The sequence below is a fragment of the Eriocheir sinensis genome, chromosome 56, assembly GCF_024679095.1.
Source record: "Eriocheir sinensis breed Jianghai 21 chromosome 56, ASM2467909v1, whole genome shotgun sequence".
NCBI classification, from domain to species: Eukaryota; Metazoa; Arthropoda; class Malacostraca; order Decapoda; family Varunidae; genus Eriocheir; species Eriocheir sinensis.
Genome location: NC_066564.1, coordinates 10,682,834 through 10,703,008, shown reverse-complemented (window position 1 = coordinate 10,703,008; position 20,175 = coordinate 10,682,834). Strand labels below are relative to the sequence as shown.

General features: G+C 41.0%; 1 long non-coding RNA gene and 1 other non-coding gene across 2 annotated transcripts; one reads left to right on the top strand and one right to left on the bottom strand.

Moving 5' to 3' along the window:
• The first annotated feature begins 586 nt into the window (after positions 1-586).
• LOC126984111 (uncharacterized) lies at positions 587-3,376 on the top strand. Its single transcript, XR_007736413.1, has 3 exons — positions 587-1,288; positions 2,362-2,423; positions 3,256-3,376. It is a non-coding gene; the product is annotated as an uncharacterized LOC126984111 (long non-coding RNA).
• Positions 3,377-11,644: 8,268 nt separating this feature from the next.
• Positions 11,645-11,719, bottom strand: Trnaa-ggc (transfer RNA alanine (anticodon GGC)). The gene has a single exon. It is a non-coding gene; the product is annotated as a tRNA-Ala (tRNA).
• Positions 11,720-20,175: the final 8,456 nt, after the last annotated feature.

Below are 20,175 nucleotides of genomic sequence, written 5' to 3'. Positions count from 1 at the left end.
CGTAAATCGAGTTACCGGTTAATTAACTTAAGTAAAGCTCGCTAGTATTACCAACAGACTGTGAATAAACTTCATGATAATTTAACCTTTGTGCTGCTGAACACCAATCACTAAGACAATAAACCTCATAATTTAACCTTTGTGATGCTATCCCCCAACAACTAAGAAGCACACTTGTTAGTAAGATAACAAAATAGAGGAACGAAGCTGAAGGCAACACAGAGGGATTTGACAAACACAGTAATAGTACCAACCCTCACATATACAAGTGAAACATGGCCTGAAATGAAAGTCAGAGGTCTAGAGTGCAGGCAGTGGAAATGAGTTATTTGAGGAGTGCTTGTGATGTGAGTAGAATGGCTGGAATGAGTAATGAAAGTGTGTGTGAGTGTTTTGGAATGTGTCACAGGGGTAAAGGGATGAAGTGTGGAGTGGTGGAAGAAGTGAAGCGACAGACTTTAAAGTGGTTTGGTCACATGGAGTGAATGGAGGAGAGTAAGATGACCAGAAGGGTGTATGTGAGTGAGATAGAGGGAGGGAATGCTGGAGGACGACCTCCACTGAAATGGAGAGATAGGGTGCAGGGGCGGTATACACAAAAGTTCTTAGCATCGCTAAGTGCACTTAACGGCAAAGAATCGTTAAGTTTTCTACTTAAAATGGCGCTGGGCCGCTTAGCGGTGAAGCTGGAGCACTTAGCGGGCGGAAAATTTAAGGCGGGGAAGGGGCTCCCTTAGCACCGTTAAAAATGCATAAGTATTGCAACATGGTGGATTACAGCGGGATGAAAGGCATCACCTCCTAATATATCTGCCTCGTCTAGACGAATTGGAGGCGTGTAATGATTTGAAACTCATCCTGAAATATCTGTGGACTGTGCTGACCGTGCTGAGATGAGTGGTTCGGCGAGGCGGACCTTGGAAACACCTACATGGCCATCACGACTGAAGTGGTGTTCGCTGACAGGTAAAATGCAGGTGCAACCTTCACAGACTGACAGAGATTGAGTGATAACAGACACTGGAGACCCTCCAAGCGATGGCTGGTGACCGCCTGCCACCATCCACAGGCTGTTACACAAGGAGCCCTGGGAGTAACCTTGCTGGAAGCCCCGCGGGCCGCAGTGTGTGGCTGGCGTTATACAGCCCCCAGCCATCGCCTGGAGGGCATCCAGTGTCTGTTATCACTCACCTTAGGTAGTCTGTGAAGGTCCAGTCATTGGTGCACGTGTATCTTACCTGTGATCAACACCGGCAGCCACAGACTCCTGCCCAAGGAACGAACACAGGTGAGCCAATATTTTACCTCGCCAGACTTATCCTTTACAATATTCAACTCTTTAAACCTAACACACCTGTTAATCTTGTGACTGACTTCAACAAACGTTTCCCACCAAACTTACCAAACCCTAAACAATACCTATTTGGGTCACTAGTGTCTGTTATTTAATTTTTACTTGACTAACCTCCCAGCAACGATAAACCAAACCTAACCTGGGTAAATTTATCATTGACATACAGTTATTTCAACTTAATCTGTTATTTAAGATAGCCAGTTTTAACCAAATCAACAATTATTTAGAAAAGTTGATATTTTTAACCTAACTTAAATGTCAGAAGTGTCCTAACAAAATTACCTTCCTTTGCTTATTTTAGTAACCAAACCAAATCAATTTGACGTGCGGTAGCTCTTAAACCGAACTTGCTCTAGTACTCAAGCTTGCATCACTTATGACTTTTTCCTTTAATCCTAAATCAACTTGTTTAGAAACCTTGCTCTGACATACCTAACTTAATATAAGTTCACCTCTCCTAACTCAGATAAATTTCCGATTTGTGTTACTGACTATTTTTTAAACAAACATTTTGATTTTGGACGTAAATTTTTTACCAAACTAACTATCATTCAGAATGTTGCCTTATTTTAACTTAACAAAAAATTATAAACGTCACCTAACCACATTGATCCTAAGTAACGGTAGATATCCTTTCTGTAAAATACCTCCCAGCAATCCCTGGTGTTTCAAAATTATACTAATAACCATGCTAGCTAGCATTGTAGTATTGTTTAATTTGTTTTGGTCATGTCTTTTTTTTCACATTTGAAATTAATTAGTTCACAGTATATTATGGCTTTTGTTATTTGCAGCTTCCTTTCTTATGAAGATTTAAAAGTGAATTTTATGATTATTCTTAGTCTTACTCCCAAATAGCTATTAAAGTCAATCAACAATGCTAAAATCTTTTGAACAAAAAATTGCAAATTGGTCCATGAGTCAAGAGTTTTGACTTCTGGACAAGTATAGATATAGATATAGGGCAGGTACCAAAGCATTTCTAATTGTAATGTATCTATTTGCAGTGATCGTGATGACATTGACAACAACGAGCAAGTCCTCCTAGACCTAGAGTGACCTCAAGCTGGTATTCGCCACATAACATTATTGTTTAATCATTTAGTTTTGTCATCCAGCATCAAGCAATCATTCCCATGCAAGAATATAATGCACAATATAAGCAACTTCAATTGCTAGAAAATAAGACAATGTTGCCAGCCCATATAGTGTGCACTGTGCAGTAAATAACTCATGTAGATAATGCCTGTTATTTTATCATATACTTATGTCGATGCAATGTCTTTTAGTTCTTGCTTCGGTATAATAATTACTAATCCATTCTTATTTCTCCGACGGCCATTTCCTGTGTCGTCGTCAATCAGTTCAGTACTTTTATTTTCTTAGCTTGTGTTTTGCAATTCTTGCCAATTAAATCACTGGACACATCTTAATAAATATCACAGATTTAATTATCATATATCAGTCCCATAAGTTTATTTCAGATGCTCTTAAAACAACATCTGCCCATTCATAGTCCAACTTAACCTGGTAGCAACAGGCCAAATTCGTGTGGCTTTACCCTGTACCAGCGATGGGCCACATTTTGCCATGATATAAACCCCCAAAAATAGATGATGCATAAACTGATCACAAATGTGTTGATATATATTATGAAATGGTTTATGGAGTGATGATTTTCTCATTTTTCTCGCCGGAGGAACCTTTAAGAAACATGATCCCTGCAGCTACCAGGTTAACCTCTTTAGTATAGTACACTAATCAAGAAAAACATCCCAATTAATATATATATATATATATATATATATATATATATATATATATATATATATATATATATATATATATATATATATATATATATATTATGTTGTTTATTTGAACTTGTACTCATATTTCAGGGCCAAACATGATGTGGAAGAAGAAATCAGTTGTCTCCATCAGTCGGGTTTGTGCCATGGCAGCTTTCTCCAGCTGTCCGGCAGAGGTCCAGTCCATGCCATGGAGAAATTCAGCCCCAACAATGAGATGGCATGCCAGAGATGGATCCGCAGCTTCTCTCCAATCAATCAATCCTTGCAATGCCTTTTTCTTTTCTCCTTCTGTACCACCATGCTTACACATAACTGATCCAAGGTACTGAAACTCATTACCCTCCTCCATTTCTTCACCATTCAAAATTATTTGGCATTCTTTTTCACATTCAATGCCCACTCTATATGGGCATACAAACTCTACAACCTCCCTTCTACTCCGCTCACAAACCATCACTTTACTTTTGTTGACATTTACTTTCAACTTTCTCCTTTTACATACACTATCAAAAACACTGACCAAATTTTGTAAGCCACTTTCATTTTCTGCATTGAGCACCGTGTCATCAGCATACATTTTTACTTCAATTTCCCCAACTTTGCCCTTCATTTCTCATAACACCATCCATATAAATATTGAACAACCACGATGACATGACACACCCCTTCCTTAGCCCACTTTCATCTCAAAATGTTCACTTGTTTCTCCAGTAATTTTGACACATGCAGATGCATCCTCATAGAAAGACTTTATTGCATAAAGCAGTTTTCCTCCCACACCATATATCTTTAAGATGTCCCACAATGCCAGCCAATCGACTCTGTCATAAACTTTCTTTAGAATAACTAGATCCATGAAGGCAGCATAGTATTTTTTCCTTTTGCTAATATTTTTTCTAATAAAACACCATCCTGAAGGAAAATATCTGATCCACACATCCTCTTCCCTTCCTGAAGTCTCCTTGTTCTTCACTGATTTTCTCTTCTGTAAGTCTTTGCGCAGTCTCAATTAGGACTTTTCCATATACCTTTCCAGGTAGCCTACACTCAGCAGACTTATACCCCTACAACTCCCACCTCCCCTCTCCTGCCCTTCCCCTTGTAAACTGGGACCATGATGGCTTTTGTCAAGTCTGCTGGGACCTCCCCCCCCCTTCCCAGGCCACTTCACATATCTTGACCATTCATATAGTAACTTCATCTCCACACTTCAACATTTCTGCTGTGATTCCTCTCAATTCATTCATCATCATCATCCCATCAATGCCTGCTCTTAGGAGCTCCCACCAGGGGATGGCCATGGCAGAAGTTTCCATCTTTCTCTATCCGGACACTCCTTGCCTGCTCAAAGTTTCTCAAGGATCTCTCATCCTTCTCCCTAACGTACTCCTGCACCCTATCTCTCCATTTCACTGGAGGTCGTCCTCTAACATTCCCTCCCTCAATCTCACATAACACCCTTCTGATCATCTTACTCTCCTCCATTCGCTCCATGTGGCCAAACCACTTTAAAGTCACTTATTCCCTTCACCCCCGTGACACATTCCAAAACGCTCATAAACACTTTCATTACTTATTCCATCCATTCTACTCACACCACAAGCACTCCTCAAATAACTCATTTCCACTGCCTGCACTCTAGACCTCTGATTTTCATTCAAGGCCCATGTTTCACTTGCATATGAGAGGGTTGGTACTATTATTGTATTTTCAACTGATAACTGATCCAAGGTACTTAAACTCATTGACCTCCTCCATTTCTTCACCATTCAGAATTATTTTGCATTCTTTTTCACATTCAGTTCCCACTCTATATGGGCATACAAAATCTACAACTTCACTTCTACTCCCCTCACAAACCATCACTTTACTTTTGTTGACATTTACTTTCAGCTTTCTCCTTTTACAGACGCTATGAAAATCACTGACCAAGTTTTGTAAGTCACTTTAATTTTCTGCAATGAGCACCGTGTCATCAGTAAACAGGATTGAATTCAGCACCCACTGCCTTCCCTCAGCGTACCTTTTTACTCCAACTTTGCCCTTCATTTCTCTCATGACACCATCCATATAAATATTGAACAACCATGGTGACATGACGCACCCCTGCCTTAATCCCACCTTTATCTCAAAATGTTCACTTGTTTCTCCACCAATTTTGACACATGCAGATGCATCCTCATAGAAAGACTTTATTGCACTCAACAGTTTTCCTCCCACACCATAAATCTTTAAAACATCCCACAATGCAATCCAATCGAATCTGTCATAAGCTTTTTCAAAGTCCATGAAGGCAGCGTATAGTTTCTTTCCTTTTGCTATTATTTTTTCTACTACCATCCTGAAGGAAAATATCTGATTGATTCCATCAGTTCCTTCTGCTTTTCCATTTTTTAATCTTTTTAATGCCTGATTTACTTCTTCATATGTTATACTTCTTTCTTTATATACTCCTCCTCTACCGCTCAAAACTGTTGCTGTAACAGCTGCTGGACGTCCATCATCAAAATTCATTAAGTTTTTGAAATATTCTCTCTATGTCTCTTTCACAGCTTCCCCGTCTTTCAACATCTTTCCATTCTCACCAATAACTTCATTAATTTTCCTTGGGGAGATATTATTGTGATGCTTTTCTTTCGTTTTTACTTCTTCCAATATGATTTCCTGTTCCTTTATATTTTTCACTTAGTCTTTTCCAAAGTCTTCACCAACTCTCTTACTTTCTTTTATTGCTTGTTTTAATTTCATTTTGCATTCTCTATATTTCTTTTTCCTTTCCCTTTTTACTTGCTCAGCCACATTTCTTTCTTGAGTTTTCTTAAAAAGTTATCTTTTCTCTTTTACTATCCTCCGTATCTCTTCTGTCCACCATGAATTTCCTTTTCTTTTTCCATCCCTCACCACTTTCATCCCTACCACTTTTTTTGTTGTAGTTAACACTACTTTAAATGTTCCAAAAACTTTTTCAATATCTGTACTATCTTTCACACTTTCCCATTTTTCACTTAAGGCATCTGCCATTTCACGTTATACTCATCTTTTATTTATTTTTCCTGTAACTTTCCTATCTTCAGTATTTCCTTTTTTACTTCACCTTTCTTTTCAAACACCCACTTTTGCAAGATGGTCAGAGCCATCGAACATCCCGCTTACTACCTTCGCGTCACAGATATCCTTTCTCAGTCTTCCATCTACTGCCACATAATCAATCAATCCTTTCTGCTCATAATCATTCCCCCTCCTCCATGTGTATATGTGGATATAGGCAAAAGTAATAAAGCCCCACACATCAGAAGCTGTATTGCTTTGCCTGAGTTATGCAGATGATGTAGTATTAGTGGAAGGATTTTGCCTGATCCTAAATGACTTTGGTATGGAATGGAAACTTATCTTTAAACATAATAATGGAAATTCACACCAGCAGTAGGACAGCGGGTGCTGGGAAACAATATCTTAGAGGTAATAGAAACACATGGTTATTTAGCATTTGAGATCAGCAAGGAGGCCATAGGAGAAAGTACAAAGAAAACTGAATGAAGCCAAGGTAAGGAAAATGACGGGTGTTAACATCAGTGGTAGAGAAGGGAAATTAGCCAGTATGAATATGGAAGTTGCTTTTGGATGGGGAAAGTAGTAACCCCACAGCTATCTTGTATGGGTCAGCAAAACTAACACTTAAGATGTCGGGAGATTAGAAGTCATTCAAGACCAGTTGGCATGATAGTGTTCACATGCTCTCAGGGGAAATGGGGTGAAGCTTCTGAGAAAGGTTAACAAAGGGGAAGCTGAGTTTCAAAGAGAGGAAATGAGTGAACACCGGTGGGCCAAATTAATATAACACTGGAAATTCAAGACAATCCCCTTTGGAGAAAGGAAATATACATAGAGGGAAAGCATATGATAACACTGGAGCAGAGTGAAACAATGTGAATGGGAGACCTATCAAAGATAATTGAGAAAAGTTGCCTCTGTGAATGGAGAAGTACCTATACCTATCTATAGTACAGCAGATAGGTGTAGAAGCTCGGGAAACATTAGAACATTTTATAATAGTACTAGTGATTGTGTGCCTTGACCCACTGAGGTAAAGATGTACCAGAGTAACCTGACTGAAAGTTGATATATATCAAAATAAATAAACAAGAAAGTCACTGAACACACGAGTCTGAAATTATGGTAGCCATCTCACGTGAGGCTAATCCATTATGTGTTGTATGTTGGTCTCTGAATACAGTACAGTGACAAACAGCTTGAATATTGAAGAAACTTCAAACTATTGAGGAGTGTGAATTAACGCATCTTAGCACATTGCATTTTGGCGGTAGAGGGGTCAGGTTAGGTTGGTCATAGGCTAGGTATAGTTAGGTTTGGTCAGGTCTGGTTAGATTTAGTTTGTTTTTGACTTGTTTACTTTTATTATTTGGTAATTCCGTGTGATACGCTTCGCGCTACGCCTTTGTTGTCGCCGGCGGCTGAGGAGACGACGTCGAGGCAGTAATATACATATTTTACCAAAACACATAAAAGAATAGTGGAGGTACACCGGAAACATGAAAAGATGCACCTATATAACGATCATGGGCAATAAAGACCACAAGAGGAAGAAGAAGAAGGCTCGTTTATGTCGATCATTAACTCCACTGTTGTGTCTATTGTTTCCAAACAAGCTTTTGTGTACAGATAGATAACATGTTGAATGCATTATAGCTATTTCATCTTTGCATAATATGCACTGTGGTAGCTATATATAATGCTTTTGCAAGTGATCGTTTTGCTATGCGATGCACTTCATACCGGTATTTTGCTCAAAAAATACTTAGCTTAGAGTCCGCTAAGGGGAATTCTAAGTAATACTTAAGGGCCTATGCTTAGCTAAAAGTTGTTAAGTGCAAGGCTTAGTATTATTCTTAGAATATTTGTGTATACGGCCCCAGGAGTACGTTAGGGAGAGGGGGAAAGATCTTTGAAAAACTTTGAGCAGGCAAGGAGGGAGTGTCTGGATAGAGAGAGTTGGAAACTCTTCTGCCGTGGCCATCCCCTGGTGGGTGCTCCTACGAGCAGGCGTCGATGAGATGATGATGATGATGATGACAAACTAAATCAAAACCAGGCAAATTAATGTTTTTTCTGCTATGTATTCCCCTAGTGTGCATGCATGGTGGACAGCAAAGCAACTTATTTCTGCGAGGAGGTATTTCTCGCAACACTGGCCCAGGTTGTGGGCCATCCCCGCCGCCACCCTGTCCCGTATTGCGCTGTGTATTTCTGCCGCCCCACACAGCGTGCCAAATAGATTCAAACTAAGCAAACCTAACTTAACCTTACCTAACCTAATCTACCTACTGGGTAACCCCTTAAGATGTGTCAGTACCAACACTCACAAACACTTGACTATTTTCCATTACATTTACGTCCTGGATTGAGGCATAAGACTTTCTTGTGGTGTAAATACATTCTTCATTTGAATGGCAGCTACAAGGATTAAAATATTTCATCTGGTGAGCTGAAAAGACTACCGTAAGCGAAGGATGAGACAGCAGATAAAGGGAGGAGGGCGAAGTGGCTAGTGGATGCTATTGTAGTTACCGGGAGCAGTTGGTTCAAAAACTATTCTGGGTTGGCCGGTTTGCTGTACAATTTTCCTCGCCAGAGTGTGGATACATGGAATGGACTAAATAGTGACATTGTTGAAGTGGGCAGTGTCCATAAAATGAAGGAAAAGTTGGACATATATAGATTGGGAGACAGGACTGTCCAAGCTTAAGCTCAGGTTCCGTATACTACAAATAGATAAATACAACTAGGTAAATACACACACTACAGTAAAACCCCGTTTATCCGAAAGCGGATTATCCGAAAAACAGATTATCCGAAATTGATCTGGATAATGCAATTAATTTTTTTTTCTATACTAAAACGTTATAAAACATCAAAAATAAATAAAAGTAACTACATATGTACTATATTAACACATTTAAAATTGATAAGAACAGTTAAAATGAATATGCTTTCTAATACGTATTGCCGAAATAGCTTGTAACGAATAGATCAATGTATTAGACAAAAAACATTAAACAAACTCTCAACAACACCACGTCCGCACCTTCGCCCCAGCAAGGACATAGGTGCGGCGAACGAACAAACTACTGCACGACTACTCTCACACCGTACTCTCAAGACAACGACACAAACACGACTCCCATCTCCACTCCATGCCACATTCCCCTTCCAACATACGAGTTGCGCGATAATATGAGTCATCATACTGTGTCTCCACCTGCACGATGCATCAAGGTCACACTTGCAAGCTTGCACAACCATTCACAATCGCACTCTGCAACATTCACAATTCAGATCTGCAACGCTCACAAGTATCAACATACACTGGTCCAGACAAGGAGACACACAGACAAACATACAATAAAACATTTACATCACATGTTTTAAGCGTACTACTTTGTTTAGCGTAGCGTGTGTTTGTTTGGTTTCATTGTTTACATCGTCAGTCGGCGGCAGTCGCGTCACACACTTCACACTGGGCAGTCGCATCGCGTTCTACCTGTGCTTCGACCTCACTTCTTTCTACATCACCATGCCGAAAGAAACCGGGAAAAGGAAAATGGCGGCGATCAAAATGGCGGCCATAAATCCGGATTATCCGAAAAATCGGCTTATCCGAAAGAGGCTTCCCCCCTTCCATTTCGGATAATCGGGGTTTTACTGTATATGTTTTCCTTTGGAAAACATATAAACCGGATAACTGGGGAAACATACAGTCTTCTTAGACACATAAAAGCAGCATTTACATATTTAGATGAAGAAATGGTAAAGAAACTAATAACATCGATGATGCGTCCAAGACTGGAATATGCAGCATTAGTGTGGTCACCTAGATTGAAGAAAGAAATTATAAAGTTGGAAAGAATACAAAGAGCAGCGACTAAATTACCGGAAACTCTGAGAGAACATACTTATGAAGAAAGACTGGAGAAATTGGAACTAACAACACTGGAGAGCAGAAGAGAGAGAGGGGACCTAATAGCATTGTATAGGATACAAGAGGGATTGGAGAAATTGGACAGGGAAGACCTAGTGGTACGTGACAGAAGTGTAACAAGAGGATATGGTAAGAAATTGAAAAAGAGTGACTGTAGGAGAGACTTCAAGAAATAGTTTTCCATACAGAAGCATAACAACATGGAATGGACTTGACAAGGAGACTGTGTGTGCAAAAACGATTCATGAATTTAAAGCCAAACTGGATAATAAGCGTTATGGAGACGGGACAGCACGAGCCTAGTACGGCTCTTTTCCTGTGTTTCACAACTAGGTAAACACACACATACACACACACACACACTGGTAGCAGATTTCTCGGGTTTTGAGGAAATAAACAGTGAATTGCAAAATAGATTATTGCAGAGAAGAATGAAAGGGTTGGAGATTGATTTTGAAGTGGTGATGAAGATGGTGAGTTGAGAAGGGAGAGAGAGGACGACAAGAGAAGGATAAGTGATCTACAACCAGAAGTGGTAGAGCTTAAGATTCAGATAACAAAATGCTCGGAGGGGATAGAGGAAAGCGTGGATTCGGTGGAAAAGATGAATAAGGAGCGGAATAAGTGGGAGGGGAAGTGAAGTGAAGAGAAAGTGGAAGTGGAGCAAAGAGTCAAGAATTTGGAACAGAAAGTTGACAAAGATGGTGAGATGGTGCAGAGTGAGAGTTTACAGAGCTTTAAGGAGATTGTGGAGGAGCAGTTGGAGGAGAGGATGGCTGAGGTGGTGAAGGTAATAAAAGAAAATGAGGCACTGGAGAAAAAAGTGTCATTGTGTTCGGGGTCAAGGAGGAGAAGACCCCAAACAAATCGGAAAGGGAAAACAACTTGAAAGATGTAGTGAAGAAGATCGCACGGAGGGTACAAGAAGAGGGAAGTGACCTGGTGAACGAAATAGATGACTGTCATAGGATTGGAAACTACAATGGAGAAAAAGATAGACCAATTAGGATAAGATTCAAGGCACTGAGCGAAGCAGAAGAGGCCCTGGCAGGAGCTTGGAAGCTAGCGGCAGAAGAAGGCCCCAAAATGATGTGGCTGAGGAAATATCTGACAAGAGAGAGACTAGCTGAATGAACTCAGAGGTGAGGTTCGTGATTTAAATGAAAAGAGATCAGAAGAAGAGAAGGAGTTTTTTTTGGAGAGTAATGGATATGAAAGTTGTTAGAGGTAGGGGGTTCACCAGTAGAGGCAGGCACCGCCCGGGGATCAAACCCGAGTCCTTCGGGGCCACCCGCGGACGTGCTACCTGTTACGCTTGCGGCGGGGACGCCACTTTTACACCACGGTCGTCTCTCAGTGACAACCCACACAACTCCCCCCTAAGGCCGCCTCCCTGGCCGGCCAGTCTGGGGAATGTGTATCGCCGCTAGATCCTACTCACTGTGCCATGTTAGAGGTAGGGGGTTCACCAGTAAAGGCAGGCACCGCCCGGGAATCGAACCCGAGTCCTTCCGCTTGCCGGGCGGACGTGCTACCCGTTACACCACGGTCGCCTCTCAGTGACAACCCACACAAAAGTGAAGAAGTGGTTCATGGTGACGAGAGGAAGGAGAGAAAAAGTCTAACAGGAAAGGAGGAAGGATGGAAAGTGTCATATACGAATATCAATGGAATAGCGTCATCGTGGATAGAGTTTAATGACTATTTGAGAGACAGAAAACCTGATATTGTGGGGCTGACGGAAACTAAGTTGTGTGACTCAGTTGAGGTGGTGGGGCTTGGAGAAGGTGCATACAATATATGGAGGAGAGACAGAAAGAGAAAACAGGGAGGAGGTGTAATGCTGATGGTAAGGAAAGGCATTAAGGTGGAGAAGGTGTGAGGGTGAAGGCTTGGCAGAGATACTGAAAGTGAAAATTGTGGGTGCTGAAGGAAGGAGGAGGCAGTATGCAGTAGAGTATGTGCCACCAAGATCCAATGCATGGAAGGCCCGAGAATATGAAGTAATGATACAAGACACAGTGAGTTGCCTGGATGGAATGTTGAGAGAGGGTGAGAGCATAATTTTAATGGGTGATTTTAACCCTTTGGCTGCGGTACTCGACTATAGTCACCGGGAGTGATTGCGCCAGGTTGCGAAAGTCAACTATAGTCATCATCGATATAAAAATGTTTACCATTTAAATTATTGATCCGTTTTCATCCAAAAGTACAGGTAACTCTCGATTTACGCGAGTATTGCATCCTTGAAGAAGTCGCGTAAATCAAAAACAATGTAAATCAAACAAGAGGTAGGTTTCTGTCGAAAAACAAATATCGTATTTTGCGGTGTATAACACGCACCCCAAACTTTAAGACAACAATTTTGAAAAAAAAAAGTTCTTAAAATGCTCAGAAATATGTACGGGTTAAAAAACATTGACAATGTACAGTTTCCCAAAATTTATATATTTTTGGTGTAATCTTTACTGCTTGAATTGACAAGTGTCCTTGAGTAAAGCAATGAAAATGGCGGCCGGGCTGGTGTCGTGAGAAATACATCCCCGTAAACATACTGATGATGCACAGCTTCTGATATCATAATCAGCATATTATTCTCACCAACTTGTTATGTTATTACTCAAAGGTGACAGATTTAATACAAGAGAGAGAAGGCTGGGGGGATGGAGTGTACCTGGATTTGAAAAAGGCATTCGACAAAGTACCGCACAGAAGACTAATTTTGAAAATTAAAAATAGGGGTGGAGTGGGTGATGGACTGATTAAGTGGCTGGAGGACTTCCTAACTAACAGGGAAATAAGGACAATAATCAAGGACAAGGTTTCCAACTGGTGCCCAGTGAGGAGTGGGGTCCCGCAAGGTTCAGTGCTGGCGCCAATAATGTTTGCTGTTTATATAAATGATATGGTGGACGGAGTGACCAGCTATGTGAGTTTGTTTGCAGATGATGCAAAGCTATTGAGACGAGTAAATGATGTGAAGGACTGTGAGGCATTGCAGAGGGACCTAGACAAAATATGGAAGTGGAGTGTTACATGGCAGATGGAATTCAACCTTGGGAAATGTAAAAAGATAGTTTGGTAGGAGTGGTAGAAGATGTGAATATGATTATAAGATGGGAAGTGAGATAATATGCAGAGGAGTGGAAGAAAAAGATTTGGGAGTGACTATCTCAGAGAACATGTCACCGGACAAACACATCAACAGGATAACGGGACAAACTATGAATTTGCTGAGGAACATAAGGACGGCATTTGTGTATTTGGACGAGGAGATGATGAAGAAAATAATAGTTACAATGATAAGGCCAAGGTTGGAGTATGCAGCAGTGGTCTAGTCTCCTCACAAAAAGAAGAACATAAGAAACTGGAAAGAGTACAGAGAACGCCAACTAAGATGGTACTGGAACTTAGGGATCGGACTTACGAGGGGAGACTCAATAGCATGGGGCTCACAACCCTGGAGAGAAGAAGAGAAAGAGGAGACCTGATAGCAGTGTACAGGGTGGCGAGCGGGGTGGAGAATCTGGACAGAGAGGACCTGTGTGTGTGGAGTGAGAGAGAAACGAGAGGACATGGAATAAAGTTGAGGGCGACCACGTGTAGGCGAGATGTGAAAAAGTTTAGCTTCCCAAACAGAAGCATTGAGCTATGGAATGGACTGGAGGAGGAGATGGTTTGTGCAAGAAACATTCATGATTTTAATGAAAAGTTGGATAAGAGCGGATATGGCGACAAGACAGCGCGAGCGAAGCTCTTTTCCCGTATGTCACAACTAGGTAAATACAACTAGGTAAATACACCCACACACACACACGTCCCCCCAAAGACGAGGACATGGAAGGCAGACAAACACAACAACATGCTGACATATAGCCGAGTACCTACAAATGATGAATGACGAAAGTGAAAATCTAATAATAGTTTAATAATAGTTGTAGAGATGCAATGGGAGGAATGGGACACAGGGGAAAATGAAGACTCCTGGGGCAATAAACTAATGAACATAGTAATGGACAATATCATGACCCAGAGGGTCAAAGAGGAGACACGATACAGAGAGGATGACACCCCAGCAAGGCTAGATCTGCTACTAACTAAAGGATAGGATGTAATTGAATCTTTGAAATATTTGTCCCATAGGGAAAAGCGATCATGTGGTGTTAGAATTTCAAATGACGGAGGGGAGAGTTGCTGAGGGTAGAGTCCTACAAGCAAGGCAGATACAATTACAAAAAAGGAAATTTTCCAGAATTAAAGAAATATTTTGAGGAAGCAAACTGGGGAGAATTCAAAGAAACTAACGATACACAGCAGAAGTGGGGAATCATTTACAGCTCGGGAGTAGATAAACATGTACCAAAAGTAGAAAGTAAAGAGAACTGAAGAAAAGAATGGTATAACAGAAGGTGTGAGATGGCAACAAAAGAACGTGATGCAGCTTGGACCAAATGGAGAAAGAGAAGGAACAGCAGGACAAAAGAAGAGTACAAAAAACCCAGGAACAAATAGGTCAGGATCCGCTGAGAGGAAGGAAGAAATTTTGAAAAAGGGACATTAAACAAGTGTAAGGAGAAACCTAAACTGTTCCATACATTCATCAATGGCAAACTAAAAAAACAAGGAAGGAATCAATAAACTAAAAGAGGAGGGAAGGGTCTATGAGGATGTAGCGATGCAGACTGAAATAATGAATGAGAGATTCCACTCAGTCTTCACAACAGAAAGCGACTTCACTGAACAAGAGGGAGTGTACAGCAACTCAGTGCTGGAGGACATAAAAGAAGAAGTGTAAGAGGTGCTAAGGCTACTAGAAGCCCTAGGCTGAAAGTGAGGGGTATGGAGGAGTCATTGGACTCAACTTCCCATTTGTGCATACAGAGGCGCTCGCATCCTTTAATAGATGGATTGGATTCCCTCCAGCAAACACCCTCCCACACCATATATCCTGAGAACATCCCATAAACTCTTCCTGTCAACCATGTCATATACTTTCTCTAGGTCCATGAAAGTAGCAAATAGCTTTCTGTCCTTCTCAAGGTACTTTTCAACTGGCATTTTCAGTGCAAATATTAGGTCTACACAACCCTTCCCTTTATTAAAAAAAACATGATCATTGCCTACACTTTCCTCAATTATTTTTTCATCCTCTCATTTCAAACCCTTCCCTGCACTTTTCCTGCTACTCTGAGGAGACTTACTCCCATGTAACTATTACAGTCACCTCTGCTTCCTTTCCCTTTGTACAGCGGCACAACAATAGCCTTTCTCCAGTCCTCTGGCACCTCACCCTGTTCCCATGCTAGGTTACATATCCATAATATCCATTCCACAACTACACCTCCTCCATACTTCAACATTCCTGCTGTTATGCCATCAGCTGCAGGGGTCTTTCCTACTTTTAACTTCTTCATTGCCTCCTCTATTTCACCTCTCTCCACCTTTCCCGGGGAATCTGGCAACCCTACATTGATCTTTATTCCTACACTAGTCAATTCTGCTTTCCCTTCTACACTCATTCATTACTTGTTACTTCAAATAATACTGAATGACTAACATTTTTTTAGCTGCTGCTACTTTCTCATACTTTCTATAGGCTTCTCCGTGCACAATCTTTAAGTTCAGCAAGTAACAAATCCATTAAGGGATGCAGCAACAGTAGTCTGGTGAGATGAGTGACTTCAGTCTGGTGGGGGGAGGTATTGCGGGCAGTTACAGCACCTCACACGATTAAAAAAACCTCTCCATCTCTACTCTTAATATCTCAGGGCCTGTAATAGATAATTCCCTTATTTGACACAGTTATCCCTATTCTGTTGTTGGAAAACATTGATCATTGTGCATTCCATGTAAATCTGAGACACTGTAAATCTTCCACGATCTCCCAAGGAACACAAAACTTTTGATAGGTTTACAAACTCCTTACCAGAGTTTATAGCCTTTCTGGGTCCACATGCTGACTTACAAATATATAATTCCTTTCTGGATCACACCCTTAGTCTGAGTCTAAGGTCTGTGGTCTGAATACCTGGGTAAATATTCTCTCTCTCTCTCTCTCTCTCTCTCTCTCTCTCTCTCTCTCTCTCTCTCTCTCTCTCTCTCTCTTTACTTACCAACTCTATAACCATTTGTGAGACCTTCTTGCTCTGCCACTTTCTTCACTGCCAGCAAGAGGTGGCCCAAAATCTGTCAAGAGATCAAAGGCCATAAACATAAGCACATCCCTTTAACCTTCCCTTTTAGAAGAGGTGGGCAAATGCAGTAGTACCGCATCACAAAAAAAGTACTGCACTATTGCACTACCGCAAAATTTCTGAAAATACCGCACTACCACAGACCGCACTAAAAAATCGTGCAATACTTTTTTGCAGCACTTTGATGACTGCCATAGATGACATTTGTAGCGCAGCATGCTCACAGAATTTTTTTTTTTTTTTTTTTTTTTTTTACAGTGAATCTGACTCTATCAGTCAATCAGTACCAGTCATCAGAATCAGTGATTCAATCATTCTGACTTTTCAGTTATTGTTCAAAATTAAATACTAAATAGACAGACTAAACTACTACACTGTGAGTCTTCTTTAACACACGCGGTGCCGGCCATTTCACCCCCGGAACCGTCCGTGGTGCCGGACGATTTTTCATTTTTTTTTACGAGCTTAAAAAATCCTAAGCAATTGTAAGATAATGGAAAAACATGCAAAAAGTGGTGTAGCAAAGTGAATTTTTTTTTAAACCAACCTTATATGTGTTGGTGTTGCCTCTCGTTGGTGCATATTAAATGACGGTTCTCTCACTCAGTTTTACATGGTTTTTACATAGTGCATTTGTAGCCATTTTTTTTTTTTTACAGAAAAGGAGACAGTTAAAGGGTGTGAAAAAAAAGAAAACAATAATGGAAAAAAAAAAAAAAGCCCGCTACTTACTGCTCCTGAATAAGAGTACAGAGGAGTGGCCAAAAAGAGAGGTCAATTTCGGGATGAGAGGGGTCCTGATACCCTTCTCTTGAAAGAGTTCAAGTCATAGGCAGGAAGATTGTTCCAGAGTTTACCAGCGTGAGGGGTGAAAGAGTGAAGATGCTGGTTAACTCTTGCATAAGGGGTTTGGACAGTATAGGGATGAGCTTGATTAGAAAGTCGTGTGAGGTGAGGCCGCGGGAGGGGGGGAGGCATGCAGTTAGCAAGTTCAGAAGAGCAGTCAGCGTGAAAATATCGATAGAAGATAGAAAGAGAGGCAACATCGCGAATTATTATTGCTTTTATTTTGGGAATATCTATTGTAGCTTAAGGCAATTGTACTATTTCAAGCATGTTTCCTTTGTTTGGATAGCCAGGATAGGCACTTAAGTATTTTTTTTATTTTGACTACCGCAGTACCGCACACCACACTGGGAAAGAAAAAAATGGGACTGCACTACCACAACCGCACTACTCCAGAAAAAGTACCGCACTACCACAACCGGACTACTGATTTTTTAGTACCACGCCCACCTCTGCCTTTTAGTCCCATGTTCTCTTCAAATTCAGAAATGTTGTATACAGCTTTCCTTCCTTCCCTAGATCATCATCATCATCATTTCGTTTAACGTCGGTTTTCAATGTTCCTGAGCGGTTGGACGCTTTATGGCTCTCCTCCATTCTACTCTGTCTTCTGCCTGACGCTCATTCAATCCCATCAATGCCAAGTCTTCCTGTATAGGGTAAGGTGGGGTAAGATGCCCCCCTGAGGTGAAAGGCCCCCCCTTGGTTTTGCCTTTCTTTCTCTCTTTTCTCAACCAGTCACATGATCAAGTAGGCAACGCCAACTCTCTCTGCTCACAGGAACTACTGGACTAAACAATGGACAGTTGCTCTGGCCACAAGGGGACATTTCTTTTTTTTGACTAATTTCTTTTAAGTTTTCAGTGATTTTAATGATACTTAATTAATGACAAAGAACTGTAGAGTTAGCCTGATAGCTATGGATACTTGCTCTAAGATGTCTAGACCATATTTCATGTGATTATACTCTGCCTACTTACTTGTAGGAAAGATGGTGACATTTTGTGTATATATGAGTTGCCAGGGTACAAGGCCCCCTGTGCCTTTGGGGTAAGTTGCCCACAGGGAGGCCTTTTACCCCACATGTGGGCCTTTTATCCCATCATCAGCAACAAAGAAAAAAACTCCATCTCCAGCTTTGTCTGATAAGGATGACTGGCCTTGTTTGGTGTGTGGGGAACCATTTGCTAATAGCAGACCTTCAGAAAAATGGGTCCAATGTCAGAGTTGTAGAAACTGGTCACATGCAGACTGCACAACTGGAGTAGGCCTAGATCTGTATGTAAGTCAAAACTGTAAGTCTGATTAGGCATTACAGTATTGCTATAAATAAAAAAATAGCAATACTGTAATGCCTAATCAGACTTGCAGTTTTGACATATATACAGATCTAGGCCTACTCCAGTTGTGCAGTCTGCATGTTTAAGTTTTTGGCAGGCATCCATAAGTGAACACTTTTGAGTTTGAGACTATAAGGAAGTTGGTGTTTTTAACCATTTCAGATATCAATATTCAACAGAAAGGACATATTTTATCAAATTAATTGAATATTTAGTTCCATATATTTTTCATGAAAGTAGATGTTCCTTTTGTTAAAAAAAAATTCAGAAGAAAGGGAAGCTAGTCTAATATTACTAGTCTAAAAGAAGGGGATACCTTTTAGAAAATTAATTAATTGTTTAGTTTTACATTCTGTTCATTAGGAGACACAAATCTGACTGTGTTCCTATATTTCACATCAAGAGATTTATAGGGTATAGTTTTCTAAAAAGGAATACATTTTATATTTTTATAATGTGAAAAAATATTTTCCTTATGTTTCTGTGAGTTTTATTATTGTAAGCCACAGTGGGGTAAAAGGCCTACCCAGTGGGCTTCTTACCCCACATGCAGGGTAAGAAGCCCCCTTTATTATTATTTTTTTAATTGTCATTATAATAAAGTCAAAATCATAATGAGTGGTTGTAATATATTCCATAGATAGGCCTTACCCTAAGATTTTAACAGAACTTTTTTTCAAAATTCTATTGCAAAAAATGTGGCTACAACAGCCAATCTCCCTTAAGGGGGGCAACTTACCCCACCTTACCCTACATCTTCTCCACCTTTTCCTAGGTTTACCAACTGGTCTCCTTCCTTTTACCTCTAATCTCTCCAAAACTCCCACCACTGTATCCTTCCATGCTCTCTTTACATGTCCAAACCATCGGAGTCTTTCCCCTCTGAGCACTGTTTCCAGGTCCTCTACTCCACATCTGTTAGCTACATCTGCGCTGGACACCCTGTCTTTCCACCTGATCCCCGCCATATACCTCACCATTCTGTGATCACTTGCTCTCAATGCCTCCATCAATTTTCTAGCTAGAGCCCATGTTTCTGCTCTATACAACATCACTGATCTAGTACATGCTTGGCACACCCCTGCTCTGCTCTTTAGAGGGATGCTACAATTCACGAGCAGCCTAGCCACCTCCCTCCACTTTATCCATGCTGCAGCCACTCTCGCTCTCACTATCCTCTCCACTCCCGCCTCACAGTCCAGAACATATCCCAAATAACAGAAATGTTCTACCTCATCCAGCTTTCGTCCATTCACCTCTAGTTCATCCCTCTCAGTTTCTTGTCCTTGCTGTCTCCTTACTCAAGCTGGGCATGTAAAATTCTGCACTCCTCTTTCCTTTCTGAGGCCTGAGCATCTAAGGTGGCACCACTGCCTGCAACATGTGCACAAGACTGAATTTACACCTACTCCCTTCCCACAGCATCCACATGGATATTTTCCTGATATAGGGCCGCTTTCACACTCACTTTTGTTTGTTTTAATCGTTACCAATGAGCGGCGATCGCTGCTATAGTATTTCCACGTGAAACTGGCCAATGGAGTAATTGCGGCTACAGGGTTAGCCCCGCCCCGCACCTTGCCACACATTCTCAACACTTTTCGCTTCCTCTGCAGCCGCCACTACCCCA